This window comes from Miniopterus natalensis, chromosome 5, assembly GCF_054644295.1.
Source record: "Miniopterus natalensis isolate mMinNat1 chromosome 5, mMinNat1.hap1, whole genome shotgun sequence".
Classification (NCBI taxonomy): domain Eukaryota; kingdom Metazoa; phylum Chordata; class Mammalia; order Chiroptera; family Miniopteridae; genus Miniopterus; species Miniopterus natalensis.
The window spans coordinates 20,633,976-20,650,607 of record NC_142085.1 but is presented as its reverse complement, the minus strand read 5'-3'; positions in this window follow the sequence as shown (position 1 = coordinate 20,650,607).

The window sequence follows — 16,632 nt, the reverse complement described above, 5'->3', positions numbered from 1 at the left end:
GTGGGTACAAAAGTGGGTCCAGATTACAGGGAAACTTGAAGGAAAGGTAAACTGAAGGATCTGGATTTGATGCCACCCTCCATTTTCATTTAAAAGAGCTCTACGATAAACCCAGGTTCTATGCAAATTTATATTGAATGATCCAAGATGTGCAGACTGACAACTGCCTACATTAGGGGTCATGGTGGATTTTCAAAATGTGCTCAACGCTTAAGAGGTTGGTAGAGCATTATCATGACTCCTTTTCCGTAACATACAAGGGAAGGCATGACCCTTTCCTCACTTTTGAGAGTACAAAAATCCCAAGGCAGTTCTGGGATTATATACCCTGAGCTATTGAATAATAAGGGGGACATAGTATTTCCCCTTCTTAGATCAGCTTGTAATGTTCAAATCTTTTTATGGGAAGGAAACAGATGAAGGAGCATAGAAATTTCCCTAAGGTGAATCCTATCACCTCATGTAGAAATGAAATAGAGGATTTATAAAAATAAAAAAAAAATAAAAAGAACTGTGTGATCTCACAATAGTCAAGCTATGGAAGCAACCCAAGTGTCCATCAAAAGACAAGTGCATAAAAAAGCTGTGGTGCAGCCCATGTGGCTCAGCACCAAAAGGTTGCTGGTTCAATTCTGGGCTAGGGCACATGCCCCAGTGGTTGATGCTTTTCTCTCCCTCTCTCTTCCTTGCTCTCTAAAAATCAATAAAAACTCTTTTTTAAAAAATCTCTTTTTAAAAAGCTGTGGTACAAAAAGCTGTGGAATAATATTCTATATACAATAGAATATTATTAAGCAACATAAAAGACTAAAATCTTACCATTTGCGACAGCAGGGATGGATTTAGAAGGGACCATGCTCACTGAAGTCAGAGAAAGACAAATACCATATGATTTCACTTATATGTGGGATCTAAAGAACAAAATAAACAAAGAAAATTGAAGCAGTCTCATAGATACAGAGAGAGAACTGGTGGTTGCCAGAGGGGAGGGGGCATTTGGACACTGGGTGAAAAGGTGAGGGGACTGAGAAGCAGAAGTTGGTAGTTACAAACTAGTCAAGGGGATGTAAAGTATGGCATAAAAAATATAGTAAATAATATTGTATAAACTAGTGTGGTGCCAGTTGGAGTGCTGGAAATATCAAGGGGAACTCTATGTAAAGTATATGATTATTTATCCATTAAACTGTACACCTGAAACCAATATGTAATAAAAAAAAAATCAGAGGTATGAGAATTTTATATGTATATATATATTTTTTAATTTTTTTAATCCTTACCCTAGGATATTTTTTCAATTGCTTTTCAGAGAGAGTGGGAGAGAGACAGAGAGAAATATCAATGTAGGAGAGACACATTGGTTGGTTGCCTCCCGCACTCACCCCAACTGGGGCCAGAGATTGAGCCCGAAACTGAGGCTACACATGCCCTTGGCTGGAATCGAACCCAGGATCCTTCAGTCCAAGGGCCGACGCTCTAACCACCAAATCAAACTGGGTAGGGCCAGAGAACTTTGTTAAAAGTGTGTTCTTTAAATAAAGCCTTATTATCTCTGAGAGGCATGACAATTATTTCACATCTGCAAACCTCAACTGCACTGAGGATCCTGGCTTCAGACTGTGGACTGCAGAAGCCCTTATCTCTATAGGAACTGCCTTCGGGTATTCAGAATTTTGCCAAATGTATAGTAGACATTAAGTTATTTACATGATATCATCTAAACTATACAGCAGCCTTCTGGGGTGAAATTTATTATCACAGTTCTACATATGAGCGTTATGAGAGGAAACAGGTTCTTCGGCAGTGTCCCAGGAAAAGAATTCCAGGGACACTGGTGTAGGAGGAGTTGTATGGGAGCACACAGCGATAGCACACTTTGGGGGGAGACAGAGCGGGCTGCCTGCAGCTGCGAGGACTCGGGAAAGGAAGGTATGGGGGCCAAAGGGGAGCCCTCTGTGCCCTGGCTGCTCCCCTGCTTGCAAGTCTCATGAAGACCCTCAGCGTTTAGGAAAAAAGAAGGCAAAAAGTTTGAGCCCAAGAGAAGGAGGGGCATGGGCGTGTTCCAAGGAGGGTGCATGCTGGATTCTTTGTCCAGCTCCCACATCTTTCTTTGAGCTTGGGAAAGCGCAGACTTTCTTTCAAACCACCCTGACTTTTCCTGGCTCTGTGCTGATAACCTCCCTTACCCAGTCTCTCTCCTGAATTTTCCAGGGGCTGTGCCCTTCTGCAATCCAATCGTTTCCCAGGCTTTCCCAGGCTTTGCCTTCCCCCTTCTGTGGTTGCCATTTCGGCTCCTACTGCACAGGCCTCACAGTTCTGCTTTGTCACTTGGCTTCTGCCTTGCCTGTCCTGGGTAGAGGGAATCCCACGCATCTTTCCTCCCTCCCCACATTAATTCAGCCCAACAACACTGGTTACCTCCCTGGTGGCTGGGAAGCTGTCTTTCCTGCCTAGTCAACTAGGCAAGTGTTTTGCTCCATTTGGTGGAAAGATGCTGGTTACTCCCTTCGGGGGGTCACTGTTCGGTTCGTTCCCTCCTCTTTTAATACCTAGTGAACTGCCTGGTCTAACACAAGGATACTGAGGTTTCAGGGCTTCCCGTGACTTCTTATGGTCATGCAACTAGAAAGACACAGAGATCTTGCATTAAGGACTTGTTCTTCCAAACTTCAGATGGAATAAAACTGTGTACCACCAGAGGAAGCAGTAACAAGAAGCTAATAAAAAATTGTAAAGACTCTCATCTAGAAAATAGAGACATAAAATTTAGATGTTGAATTTTTCTCCCCATTCATTCCATTTATTTTATAAATGGAATAATGTAGTTTTTAAACAAAACACCATATTGAGCTGTTTACTGTGAATTTATTGTGAATATTATTTTCTTCAAAAAACTGGATGTCCTGCTGTGATATTATATTTATAATAATATATATATATATTTGGCCTTTGCCCCTTTCATGGCAGAGTTCCTAAATCCCTTGGAATTTCCTAAGGGGTGAGAGTAATAGAGGTGTCTTTTGCTAGGTTGATAGGGCAGCTTTGGGACCGCAGGTAAGGATGGGGGCTGGTGACCAGAGGACAAAACCACGTGATTAGAGGGTTGGAAATTTCAGTCCCATCCCTTGACTTCTGGGGAGGGAAGAGGGCCGTATAAATTCATCAGTCTTGACTATGTAATGAAGCTTCCATAAAAGTCCAACAGGCCTGGGTTTAAAAGCTTCCAGGTGGATGAGCAGATGGAGATTTGGGGAGAGCCGTGTACTCAGAGAGGGCATGAAGGCTTTGTCTCTCTTCCCCATACATTGCCCTAAGCATCTTCTCCATCGGGCTCTTCCTGAGATATATTCTGCTGCGGACGGAAAGGGGCCACATACTAAACCTGACAAGCTCAGGGAAGGCCTGAGGGGCGGCCTTGCAAACTCAGAGGCTTAAAATAACCACAAAGGATGGTCTGAAATTAAAAATTTTAAAACATAAGTGGTTTAGGGTTGGTAGCCCTGTCCTGAGGCAGTATTTTTCCCTAACAAAGGTTAATTTTCACCTTAACTAAGCCTGTCTGTTGTCTTTTGCATCTGAGATAAACATACCTGATTAACACATGCCTTTGCAAAACAAAGTAATTTCCTCTTTTTCTGGGCCCTGAAGCTCCAGGGCAGAGACCAGGAATCCCCTCATTGTTGTTAACTGTTGACTATTAACTATCCTGTACCCACCTACGTAAAAGAAGTGTGTGTTTATCATTTTACTTTTTTATCCAATCCCAGAGGTTTCCCCACTTTGCTTTCTCCCACCTCCCTCACCTATCACCAATGGATTTCTTGTACCCCGTTTATGTCTCCCTCTTTGATTGTAATCTATAAAACAAGGAGCAAAACTGCCGTTCTCTGGAGCGTTACCTCAATTCATTGAGGTTTTGACTTCTCGGACAGTGTGGCTCAAATAAACTCGAAAGAATTCTTCACAGGTTGAAGTGATTTCTTACATTAACACTGTCATAAAAACTGGTACTCTAGGAAGCAAAAAGTTTCTCTGAGCCCTGTGAGCCGCTCTAGCCAATTAATCAAACCCAGAAAAGAAGTCATGGGAACTGGCCCAGAGCAGGTCTGCCTCAGGCCAGCGTGCGGAGTGTGGGTTCTTGACTTGGTGTAGAAAAGATTTCACAGCATGAGTCCAGGTGATTTTGAGAGTACGTGTGTTAAAGCTGGGGACAGTGAGACAAGAAGGACTTAGGGTAGAAGCAGCAACAGGAAAGAGCCTAGGCAGGGCTCTGCTTTGGCTCCCTAGAAACGATAAAGGAAAGAAGTGAGCCAAGGTGGGGCTGTTGTTAGCTCCCTGGGAAGCCAAGGTGGGGCTGCTTCTAGTTCACTAAGAAGTCAGAGAAAGGGGGCCTTGGAGAAGACATCAGGAGGTAAGGCTGGGATGAGCTCCTGCGCCCACTGCTCCCCTGGTTGAAAGTCTTGTGGGACCCTTAGAGTTTAGGAGAGAATAAAAACTTCAAGCCCAAGAAGGGACATGAGTCTGGGTCTTTGTCTTGAGGGTTTTTATTTTCCTTCTGCAGGTGAGAATCTCAGGAGAGGGCTTCAGTAGAATACTCATTAGCTTTCTCGGTGCATCTTTAATATGCTGATGCATCATAATGAGCATATAGGGAAATTTCGGATTATTCTTTGATCAGCTTTACTGTTTTTACTTTTAGCTTGGGTCTAATAGGTTTTGTTATTTGTTAGCCTTCCTTCATCCATGCTTGGGTTTGGCTGGTACAAATGGCATTAATTGGGCCTCTGTTCTCTCTCTCCCCAATGGGGTCATTTAAGCTATGTATTCTCTGGTTAGGGAGGAGAGGTATAAACCATTTGCTCTCGAGTGTCCTTGGTTAGGGAAGATAGTCCTGGGATTCGCTAGCTGGCTGTAAGTTGTTCAAATTCTTTGCCCTTGTTTAATTATTTTGTCTGAGTTTCCCCGTTCCACGTGCCCAGGGATTTTCCTAGCTTCTTACTATCCTGCCACAGAACCTCTGATAGTCTGACTGCGTCTGTAGTGAGGAGGGGACAGCCTTGTAGGACTGAGCCCTTAACCTGTGGGATATGAAACTATTTTCTGATAGATAGTGTCCAAATTGAATTGTAAGACACTGAACTGGTGTCAGAGAATTATTTGGTGGCAGGGGAGGGCAGGGAACCCCTCACCCACCACACTGGAGTTGGGTGCAGAACCCTTATGTGCTAAATGTATTCGCAAGCTACTCATATAAAATGCTCAGCTTCTGTACTGTATTAGGATTTGCAGCTATACTAAGAGGGAGCTCCCACAGCATGTGGTCATTTGCAAATCAAGCTCTTCTCTCCTGTACAATTGTTTTCAGAAATTTGTTATATGCAGAAACTAGATAGCAGCTTTATTGATGGTACTATTAGTATAAATATGAACACAGACTGTTGGCAAAGATAATCCCCAAAACTACAGGATGCCACTGAAAAACAACAAAGGGTTTCTTCCTTACAGTCAGAGCCAAGTAATACTTTCAGCAAACAACATAGAATAGCAACTGTTTTATAGGCAAACCATATTGTTGTAACTCTACATAAATAATTTAAAAAATTTCAAAGCATGGACATAAGTTATTAACCTTCTGTCAGGTTTTCTCCTTCATTAATTGGTGTCACCCCTTTGTGAGAAATGACTTAACCATTTTCACTAAAAACTTTTTATACAATATGGGCTGATAAAAATTCCAGTATTTCCAGCCCCATTTGGTCCTGAATTTTTCCCTACAAAAATTTATTTTATTAAAATCTTTGGAAAAATAATTTAGTCAAGATAAAAATTTATTAATATCCACTTAAATAAGCTAATCTATCCAATATAATTTACCATATAAAAGGTTTTTTCTCATTTATTTTTTTATGTCAACTTTGTTATAAACTGTCCATAGATACAGTGCCTGTTTCTGGATTTTTCTCTTTTATCCCATTGGTTTAGTTTAATCGCCCTGTGCTTTATTCTCAATAATTTCAATATAAAGTGTTAATATTTATCTAAATCTGATAGGATGAGTGGCCCTTCTTTTAAAAATTTTTCTCATAATAAACTACTATTTTTCATTAAAAATGATAACCTGTTTTTTAAATTCATTCCTCCATTATCTAAAAAACGAACAAAACAAAAACCTACTGGATTACGATCACTATTATATTAAATTTACAGATTGCTTGAGAATTTGCTTCTCCATTGCCAAGCCACATTGTTCAAGCCAATATAACATAGCATATTGAATTGTTTTGCAGATTTGCTGTTAAAGCTATTTAAAGAGTTTTAAAGCATTCTTCATAATGGCAAAAGGTTTCACTTTGACTAATTTCTCAGTTTTCCATTATATTAAGAAATATAGAACTTATTAGACCTAAATGAGAGATGTGATATACTGACAGCAAATATTATGTATAAAGAAATCAAAATACGCCTGTCATTGCCCAGGCCAGGTGGTTCGGTTGGTTGGTGCGACCTGCTGCACACCACAAAGGTTGTCACTTTGACTCCGAGTCAGAGCACGTACCTGGGTTACCCATTCAGCCCTTGGTGGGGATGCATCCAGGGGGCCACCAATTGATGTTTCTCTCTCACATCAGTGTTCCTCTCTCTCCCTTCATCTCTCTCTAAAAATCATAAAAATATATCCTCTGGTGAGGATTTAAAAATATATGTATGCCTGCCATTACTGCAAGTGTTTAAAACATGTCTGAAGTGTTTAAGAAAGTAGTTTAAATGAATCAAAACAAACAAAAAAGCAAAACCAGACTCATACAGAGACCAAAGGGATGGCTACTAGAATGGAGGAATGGGGGGTGGGTGAAACAGAGAAGGGGAGTGTGGGATATAATATTGTGATAAGTTTACATGGTGACAGATGACAACTAGATTTAGTGGGGTGATCACATAGTAAGGTATAAAAATGTTGAATCACTATATTGTACACCTGAAACTAATATAACCAATATAAGATTGTATACCAACTATATTTAAATAAAAATTAAATAAAGAAAATAGTTTAACAAGCGTTAAACAGTAAAAGCTATGACACTGATCTTTTTATGTTCAATTAAAAAAAAAATCACCTATATTATTTGTATGCTTTTTTCCCTACCAAAATTTATATTTAATTCATTTGATATTTCAGCAAGGACACCAGATAAAAAGTCAGGCAATCAAAAAAGATGGTTTTTCAATACATAGGAGATATCTGTTAAAAACATTATAAAATATTATAATTATAAAAGTAATAATGAAACTGTAAAAACTGATTATTATTTATTTAACCAACAATTTTCTTAATATTTTTAAAATTCTCATTACTCCCTGATTTATTCAGAAAATGTTATTTTTCCTGGTAGAAGAAATCTACCCAGATCTTTTTCAAAGATGACCTTCATTGAGAAAAATATTTTGACTTTTTTTATTACTAAGATATCTTTATTTAACTCTTTCATGTACATTTTATGTGCAAGATAAAAAATTTTTGATTAAAATAATTTTACTTAAATATTTTGAGGATATTTGCCTCCTTTTCCTCTAATTTCCATGCTTATTTAGAAAAACTAGGTGCCAATTTTTTCTTTGCATGTGACGTGCTTTTCTTTTCTGAAAACTAAATGTTATTTTCTACTTGTGATGTTGTTTAAATTTACTATGTCACTTCTAGGTGTATGGGGAGTGTGTGTGTGTGTGTGTTTGTTTGGTTTTGTTTTTTAAATATATCTTTATTGATTTCAGAGAGAGGAAGGGAGAGGGAGAGAGAGAAACATAAATGATGAGAGAGTCACTGATCGGCTGCCTCCTGCATGCCCCGACTGGGGATCAAGCCCACAACCCGGGCATGTGCCCTGACCAGGAATCGAACCCCGATCCCCTGGATCCTAGGTCGATGCTCAACTGCTGAGCCACGCCCAGCTGGGCATGTGTGTGTTTCAAATCATGGCAATTTTGCATGGTATATTACACACTCTTTTAATCTGAAATCTTATGTTGTTCCTTCATTATATGATTATTCATTTCTCAGATATTTTGTCACATTTATTTATGCTTTCTCTCCCATGACATCCCTCTGACGAATCTTGATGGTTTCTTTTAGTTTCCATGTATCTTGAATTTGTTTTCGGTCTCTCTAACTCTTGGTCTCATTCTAATGCACTCTGAAAGGGTTTCTCTTTCAATATTTCTTTTCATTAATTCATTCTTTACCTATTTTTTGTATCTCATTTACTATGCAATCCTTCCTTTTGAGTTTTTTTTTTATTTCAGCTATTTTTTTTCATTTCTAGTATCTCCAAGTATTTATAATTTATAATTACTTAATAATCATTTCCATTCCATTATGTGTAGTCCCCTAAGGATATTTGTTGTGTATTGACTTTTCCAGTAATCCTGTTCCTTTGGCATATGTTGTTCCATTGTTGCCTTTCTCTAATAATACTGGAGATACTCAGATATACTGAATATTCCTTATAAATATATTTATTAGTTTGTTTAGTTAAGTCGGCAAAGATCAAACAAGGCCTTCTCCTCACATTATTTTTTTTCTTGGTGTGCTTGGTGGAGTTCACCAAGGCATCTGTTCTGAGGGTCCTGATATTGTGGCCATGGTTCCTGCTCCTTCTCTTCTATCCCCCCTTGTGGGTATTTCCGGTACTCAAGATAACATCTCTGCAGCTCTATCTCATAAATTCTCTTCTTCCTAGCTGCTGCCTCCTTTTTAATCACCAAGGGCTAAAGGCTGCCAGAACTAAGTATTTTTTTTTGTTCTAGGTTCTTGGCTCCCCCTTTAACCTGCCTCTGGAACTGACCCAGAATTACTCTTGGTCTACGTAGTTAGAGCATCAATATTTAGAATCTATCTGTAGGACACTCATGGTACAAATTTTTCTTCTTCCTCTTAATTTTAACAGTTTTCTTTGTTTGATTCCTGAGTTTGCTGAGTCCTGAGGTCAAAATTCCAAGCCTTGTCAGAGCTCATTCCATTCATGTTCATACCTCTTCCAACCACGACCCCAGTTAAGCCCGTCTTTTGTCAGTCACTGGCCCAATCTCAACAGGGCACAAGGGGGAGGGGGAAAAAAAATGCAGGAGTCTTGTATCAGAGAACACATTTCCTCTCCTTGGACTTTGGGCTGAAGCCATGTCTGTGTACCCACCAGGAAAAACAAAAGGGCCCAACCGTGTTAGGATCCATCAACATTACATTGATTTTATGGTTGCAAAAAGGAGTTCTCTTATGATTCCTGCTCATTTCTATCACTCCCAGAGCTAGGTGAGGGTCACAGAACAAACATCTATTGTTTACGGCACTACTCTCTAAGGAATTTTGTGTTGTCTTACCATTTTTTGGAATGTATATATTCCTAAGAAATATTTCTAGAAAGGCTCCCAGAATCAGTTATCTTTGTTTCCTTAGTGGTTTATCTAATAACCTTCCTCAGTTCCTCTACTTAATGCTGGAAACACAAAGACACATATTCTCATTCTTTGTTTTTCTTTTAGCTTGACCTGATATGGCCAACAACTCTCTCTTCCCCCACTCCACCCCTCTCTAGGGCAGTGTCATATTCAACATATTATAATGGGTGAGTTCACGTCATATATCACAATGGGGAATGTTTGAAGACATGGGCAATTAGTCAATCAGGCATAGTTATTTATGATGAGACATGTTTTACAATGTGCACACCTCTAGAGGGTACAGGATAATTGTGATGAAAGATAGGTTTGTTTATAAAATCTTAGTGGTTAGTAGTCCTAGTCACGTTCTTTTATTTTCTATTAGAAGTTGTGAACTCTGCAGTAATAGAACTTCATATAAGAAAATGAGACTGCCAGGTATGTGTATTAGAGGAAGATTATGCAGGTATGTAGAATTTACTTTCAAGTTATAATTAATAAATTTATTACTCCATCTTATAATAAAAACATCTTATAAAAAAAAATTTCTTAGTGATGGAAATACCATTAGAACAATAACTTACTGTGAATTAGAACTCTTTAGCTCCTAATCACGGTTTTCATAAAATTATAATTTGGGGGATGATTTTTGAAACATTTTATTAAAAGAAACATTTTAGAATACAGTTTTCTCTTTATCTCTGGGGACTGCAGCTATAATTAAGTGAATATTAAAGGACAGTTTCTTCAATAAATGGTGCTGGTAAAATTGCTTATTCAGATGTAAAAGAATGAAACGTGACCCCTACTTTATACCACTCACAAAAATTAACTCAAAATGGATTAAAGACTTAAATGTAGTACTTGAAAACATAAAACACCCAGAAGAAGAAAACATGGGTCTTGGTAATGATTTTTTTTTTTTTTTTGGATATGACTCCTTTTTAAGCACAAGGAACAAAATAAAAAATAAACAAGTGGTACTACATCAAGTTAAAAAGATTCTGCACAGCAAAAGAAATGATCAACAAAATGAAAGGCAGAAAATATGTACAAATGGATGCTAAAAAAATATGTGCAAATCATCCATCTAATAAGAGGTTAGTATCTAAAACATATGAAGAATTATATAATCCAATAGCAGAAAAAAATTTTGAATAAAAAATGAGCAGATAATCTGAATAGGCATTTTCCCAAAGAAGACATACAAAAGGCCAACAGGTACTTGAAAAGATGCTCAACATCACTAATCACCAGGAAAGGGAAATCACAACCACAATGAAATCACACCTGTTAGGATGGCTTACATCAAAAAACTTAAAAACAAAACAGCAGCTAACCAGTGTTGGCGAGGCTGTGGAAAACGGAAACCCTCCTGCACTGTTCCTGGGAATGTAAGCTGGTGTAGTCACCATGGAAGCCGTATGGTGATTTCCTCAAAAAATTGAAAATAGAACTATCATATGATCCAGCAATTTCACTTCTGGGTATTTATCTAAAAAAAACAAAAGTACTAACTCGAAAAGTTATATGCATCCCCATGCTCATTGCAAAGTTATTTACAATAGCCAAGAAAAAAATCTGTGTCCGTTTATAGAAAAATGGTAAAGAAAATGTGGAATATTTATACAATGGATTATTACCTAACCAAAAAAGAATATCCTGTCATTTGCGACAACATGGAGGAATCTGGAGGTCATCAGGCTTAGTGAAATGAGGCAGATGAAGAAAAATAATATTTGGTCTCACTTCTATCTGGAATCTAAACAAACAAACAAACAAACAAACAAAAGACTTATAGAAAAAGAGATCAGGTCTGGTTACCAGAGGCATGGGATGGGAATTGGGTGAAGGTGGCCAAAGGGTCAACTTCAGATTATAAGCTAGACAAGCACCGGGGATGTCACGTACAACTCGATGACTGTTGCTAACACTGCTTCTGTCTGGTGTAATTGAAACTTGATGGGAATGTGCATCTTAAAAGTTCTCACCACAGGGAAAAACATTTTGTAACTCTATATGGGGGGATTGATGTAAGCTACACTTATTATGAGGATTGTTTTGCATTATAGGTGTGTCAAATCATTATACGGTGCATGCAAATGTATACAGAACTGTATGCCAGTGGTGTCTCAATAAAACTGAACAAATTATATATATATACATAGATACATGTGCGTGTGTGTATACCACACCTATACCTGTACCTATACCTGTACCTGCACCTGCACCTGCACCTGCACCTGTACCTGTACCTGTACCTGTACCTGTACCTGTACCTGCACCTGCACCTGCACCTGTACCTGCACCTGTACCTGTACCTGTACCTGTACCTATACCTGTACCTGTACCTATACCTGCACCTGCACCTGCACCTGTACCTGCACCTGCACCTGTACCTGTACCTGTACCTGTACCTATACTTATACCTGTACCTGTACCTATACCTGTACCTGTACCTATACCTGTACCTGTACCTGTACCTGTACCTATACCTGTACCTGTACCTGTACCTATACCTGTACCTATACCTATAACTGTACCTGCACCTGCACCTGCACCTGTGCCTGTACCTATACCTGTACCTGTACCTATACCTGTACTTGCACCTGTACCTGTACCTGTACCTATACCTGTACCTGTACCTGTACCTATACCTGTACCTGCACCTGCACCTGTACCTGTACCTATACCAATACCAATACCTATACCTATACCTATACCTATACCTATACCAATACCTATACCTATACCAATACCAATACCTATACCTATACCTATACCTATACCTATACCAATACCTATACCTATACCAATACCTATACCTATACCTATACCTATACCAATACCTATACCAATACCTATACCTATACCAATACCTATACCTATACCTATACCTATACCTATACCTATACCTATACCAATACCTATACCTATACCTATACCTATACCAATACCTATACCAATACCTATACCTATACCTATACCAATACCTATACCTATACCAATACCTATACCTATACCTATACCTATACCAATACCTATACCAATACCTATACCTATACCTATACCTATACCTATACCTATACCTATACCTATACCTATACCTATACCAATACCTATACCTATACCAATACCTATACCTATACCTATACCTATACCAATACCTATACCAATACCTATACCTATACCAATACCTATACCTATACCTATACCAATACCTATACCTATACCTATACCAATACCTATACCAATACCTATACCAATACCTATACCTATACCAATACCTATACCTATACCTATACCTATACCTATACCTATACCTATACCAATACCTATACCTATACCAATACCAATACCTATACCTATACCTATACCTATACCTATACCAATACCTATACCTATACCAATACCTATACCTATACCTATACCTATACCAATACCTATACCAATACCTATACCTATACCAATACCTATACCTATACCTATACCTATACCTATACCTATACCAATACCTATACCTATACCTATACCTATACCAATACCTATACCTATACCTATACCAATACCAATACCTACACCTACACCAATACCTATACCTGTACCTGTACCTGTACCTGTACCTGTACCTATACCTGTACCTGTACCTGTACCTATACCTGTACCTGTACCTGTACCTGTACCTGTACCTATACCTGTACCTGTACCTGTACCTATACCTGTACCTGTACCTGTACCTGTACCTGTACCTGTACCTATACCTGTACCTGTACCTGTACCTGTACCTGTACCTGTACCTATACCTGTACCTGTACCTGTACCTGTATACATATACATAATGTCGTAATAGGCAAGATTTCTCTCCCTGTGAGCGCATTAGTATTCCCTTTGCCAGGAGAGCCTGTGCCTTGGTTAGGTGTGTTCTGTCAGTCCTACTCCTTAAGTTACCTGCAGCCTTGACAGAAATATGCCTTTTGGTATGAAGTAATTAAAAGCTGCAAAACCACGTGTGTTTTCCTCCGCTGTTCCAGGCTGAGTTACTCAGTTCATGGCATGGCTTAGAACAGTCACGCACTTGAAAGGAGGCTAAGTCTAGGAAATGACCACAAGATGGCAGCATATGTACGCTAGTTAAACTTTTGCGGTTAAGAAAAATAAACTGATATCCTAAAATTATTTGAAAGAGTAGCTAAATGATTTACATAAAAGCTTATAGTAAAAAAAACAAAAACAAAAAACAAACACCTCCACACTCTGCTGGCAATATGTTGCAGTCTTTTAAGTGGGTGTGCAATGAGAAGATGAGGGGTTAGGAGTTTTTATGTCCCAAACTGCCTTTCTCCCTTTCATCTTAGTTGTAGAATAGCTGTTGCTGGCATCTGCCTGAGATCGTATCTACCTCAGTTTCCTCATTTTCAAGTGGAGATAATAATAGCACCTCCCTGGTAGAGTTGCCAGGAGGCTAAAGTGAAAACATAGAGAATTTGTAACAGATTCTGGTGTTTTCTGTTCGCTATTAATTTTTCCTTTCCATTTTCATTTGAGATGCCTGACACTATCCTTGCTTGTAATCAAAGCTGCCATTTATTAATTGTGCGCATAATGTAAGATTTAGCGTCCACGACTGTATTGCGTGGGGTATCATTAAAGCTTTGGAACAAACTTTAGATACTATTAATGGGTCACACTTAAAGACACAGAAACTGAGATACAAGGAGATTAAAGAACAATTCTCAAGTAAAACTGCTAATAAAGTGGGTTTCTAACCCTGCTCTTATTTACTGGAAGCATTCCCTCAACCTCTTTACTCTATCTGAAAGAGCAGCTACCTCTGAATGTTAAGACCAAATTTTAATTTTGTGAATTCAGTGGCTGATACATTACATTGAATGATTTTCTTCTTCTTTCAAGCAGAATATTTGAAAATAATCCCATTATTTAAAATTTAATTCTATACAGTGAAGGGTATTGCTAGCTTTGGAATTTTAGGGAAAAACAAACAGACACGGGAATTTTATCATAGAAATTTTAGTAAGACTATGAGCTGGCTTATTACCCTTCCCCTGCAGAAAGGGAGCTCAGATGCTGTGCAAAATGCCAGGACGCCGTCAGAGCAGTGTGTACCCGCAGGGCACACCGCAAACGGGCAGCCAGCTATGGATAGGTAGAGATCTATGTGATGCAACTTTGTGCTCAGAAGCCACCAGGAATTACTAAGTATCCTGGCAATGATGAATTAAGTCATCCAGACCCTAACCAGAGCCAACATTGTAAGATAAACCTCAGCAGCAACCATCAGGGAACTTTGCAAACACAAGGTTTATACTCACAGGTCTTGGTGGATACATGAAACGCCTGGGGCCGCACAGCAAGGCTATGGGTAGAGGGATAGAGCATGGACCTGGGGTTCTGTCTGTATTGGGGTCAAGGGTGGGGTGCCTGTAGTTTCACAGGTTTACTCTTTATTGGTGAATTTAAAACTTAAGAGAGGGAATTCGAGTGTGGGTAGGGAAAAGCAAGCAGTCAGTGGAAAGGTCAGTGATCGAGGACAACCAGTTTTCCCAAAAGGAAAAGTCATGGGAGGGGTGACTTGCCTCTTTAGCTAGTTGTGCAGCTGGCTGGCCATGTGTCTACTCCAGACGAATGCCTTTGAGGGGGTTGGCACAGCCATCAAAAGCTTAGACAAACGCACCTAACGTTACAGTCAAAAACGTTAATTGTCAGATGCTTACACTATAGTTACAAATCCAAAATTACAATAATATTTGGGGGAAAAATTATTTTAAAAATATTAAGTGTACAGTTCAGTGGCATTACGTACTTTCACATTTTGGGGCAATCCTTACTACCAAACATCTCCAGAATTTTTGTCTTTCTCACCTCAGACTCCATGCCTATTAAACAATTACTGCAGAGTTGGTCTTCCTTCTCCCAGTCCCTGTGTTCCCTTCCCCAGGCCCTCATCACTGCCGTTTTACTCTGTCTCTGTAAATTTGATTGCTCTAGATACTTCAGATAAGTAAAAAGTATTCAACAATTGCCCTTTTGTGGCTGATTTATTTCACTTAACAACAGACCTTCAAGATTCATCCATGTTGTAACACATGTCAGAATTTCCTTCCTTTTTAAGGCTGAATAATGTTCTACTGCATGTTAAACTACATGTCTGTATCCACTCATCTGTCAAGGGGCTGTTGGTTTGCTTATGCCTTTTGGGTTGTGTATAATCCTGCTAATGAACATGAGTATACAAATATCTCTATGAGTCCCCGCTTCAATTCTTTTTTTTGGTGTATACCCAAAAGTGTAACTGCTGGGTCATAAGGTAATTCCATTTTGTATTTTTGAGGTACTGCCTTACTATTTTTTTCCATAAGATGTACCACTTTATATTTCCACCAACAGCGCACAAGGGATACAACTTATCCATATCTCACCAACACTTTTTTTTAAAAGATTTTAAAAAATTTTTAGAGAGACATGAAGGAAGAGAGAGAGAAATATTGATGTGAGAGCAAAATATTGATCGGCTGCCTCCTGCACAGCCCTTGCTGGGGATCAAGCCCACAACTGGGGCATGTGCCCTGACCAGGAATTGAATCAGCAACCTTTCAGTGCAGGGAACAGCACTCATCATCTGAGCCACACCGGCCAGGGCTCACCAATCCTTTCAATTTTCAGTTTTGTTTTGATAACAGTCAACCTTATGTCTATGTCTTTGTGGTTTTAATTTGCATTTCCCTCATGATTAGTGATGTTGAGGATTCTTTCATGTGCTTAATGTTCATTTATGTACCTTCTCTGAGAAATGTCTTTCAGCTCTTTTCTTATTTTTAATTGGATGGTTTGTTTTTATATTATTGAATAATATTATTAATATATATGATATTAACATATAGGTCATTAATTCCTTGTCAGTATTATGATTGGTAAACATTTTCTCCCATTCCATGGCTTCCTTTTAAATCAATTGTGTACTCTGACACACGATGTTTTTTAAATGTTGATATAGACCAAGACCAATTTATCTTTTTTTTTTCCCTTATATTGCATGTGCTTTCGGCGTGATATTCAACAGCTAATTGCCAAAATCAATGTGATGAAGCTATTCCCCTGTTTTTTTCTAACTATGTGCTAGATACTGAGTTCAACAGCATCCCTTGTCAAAAATGTGCAATTGTTAGAGAGAATGAGCTTATG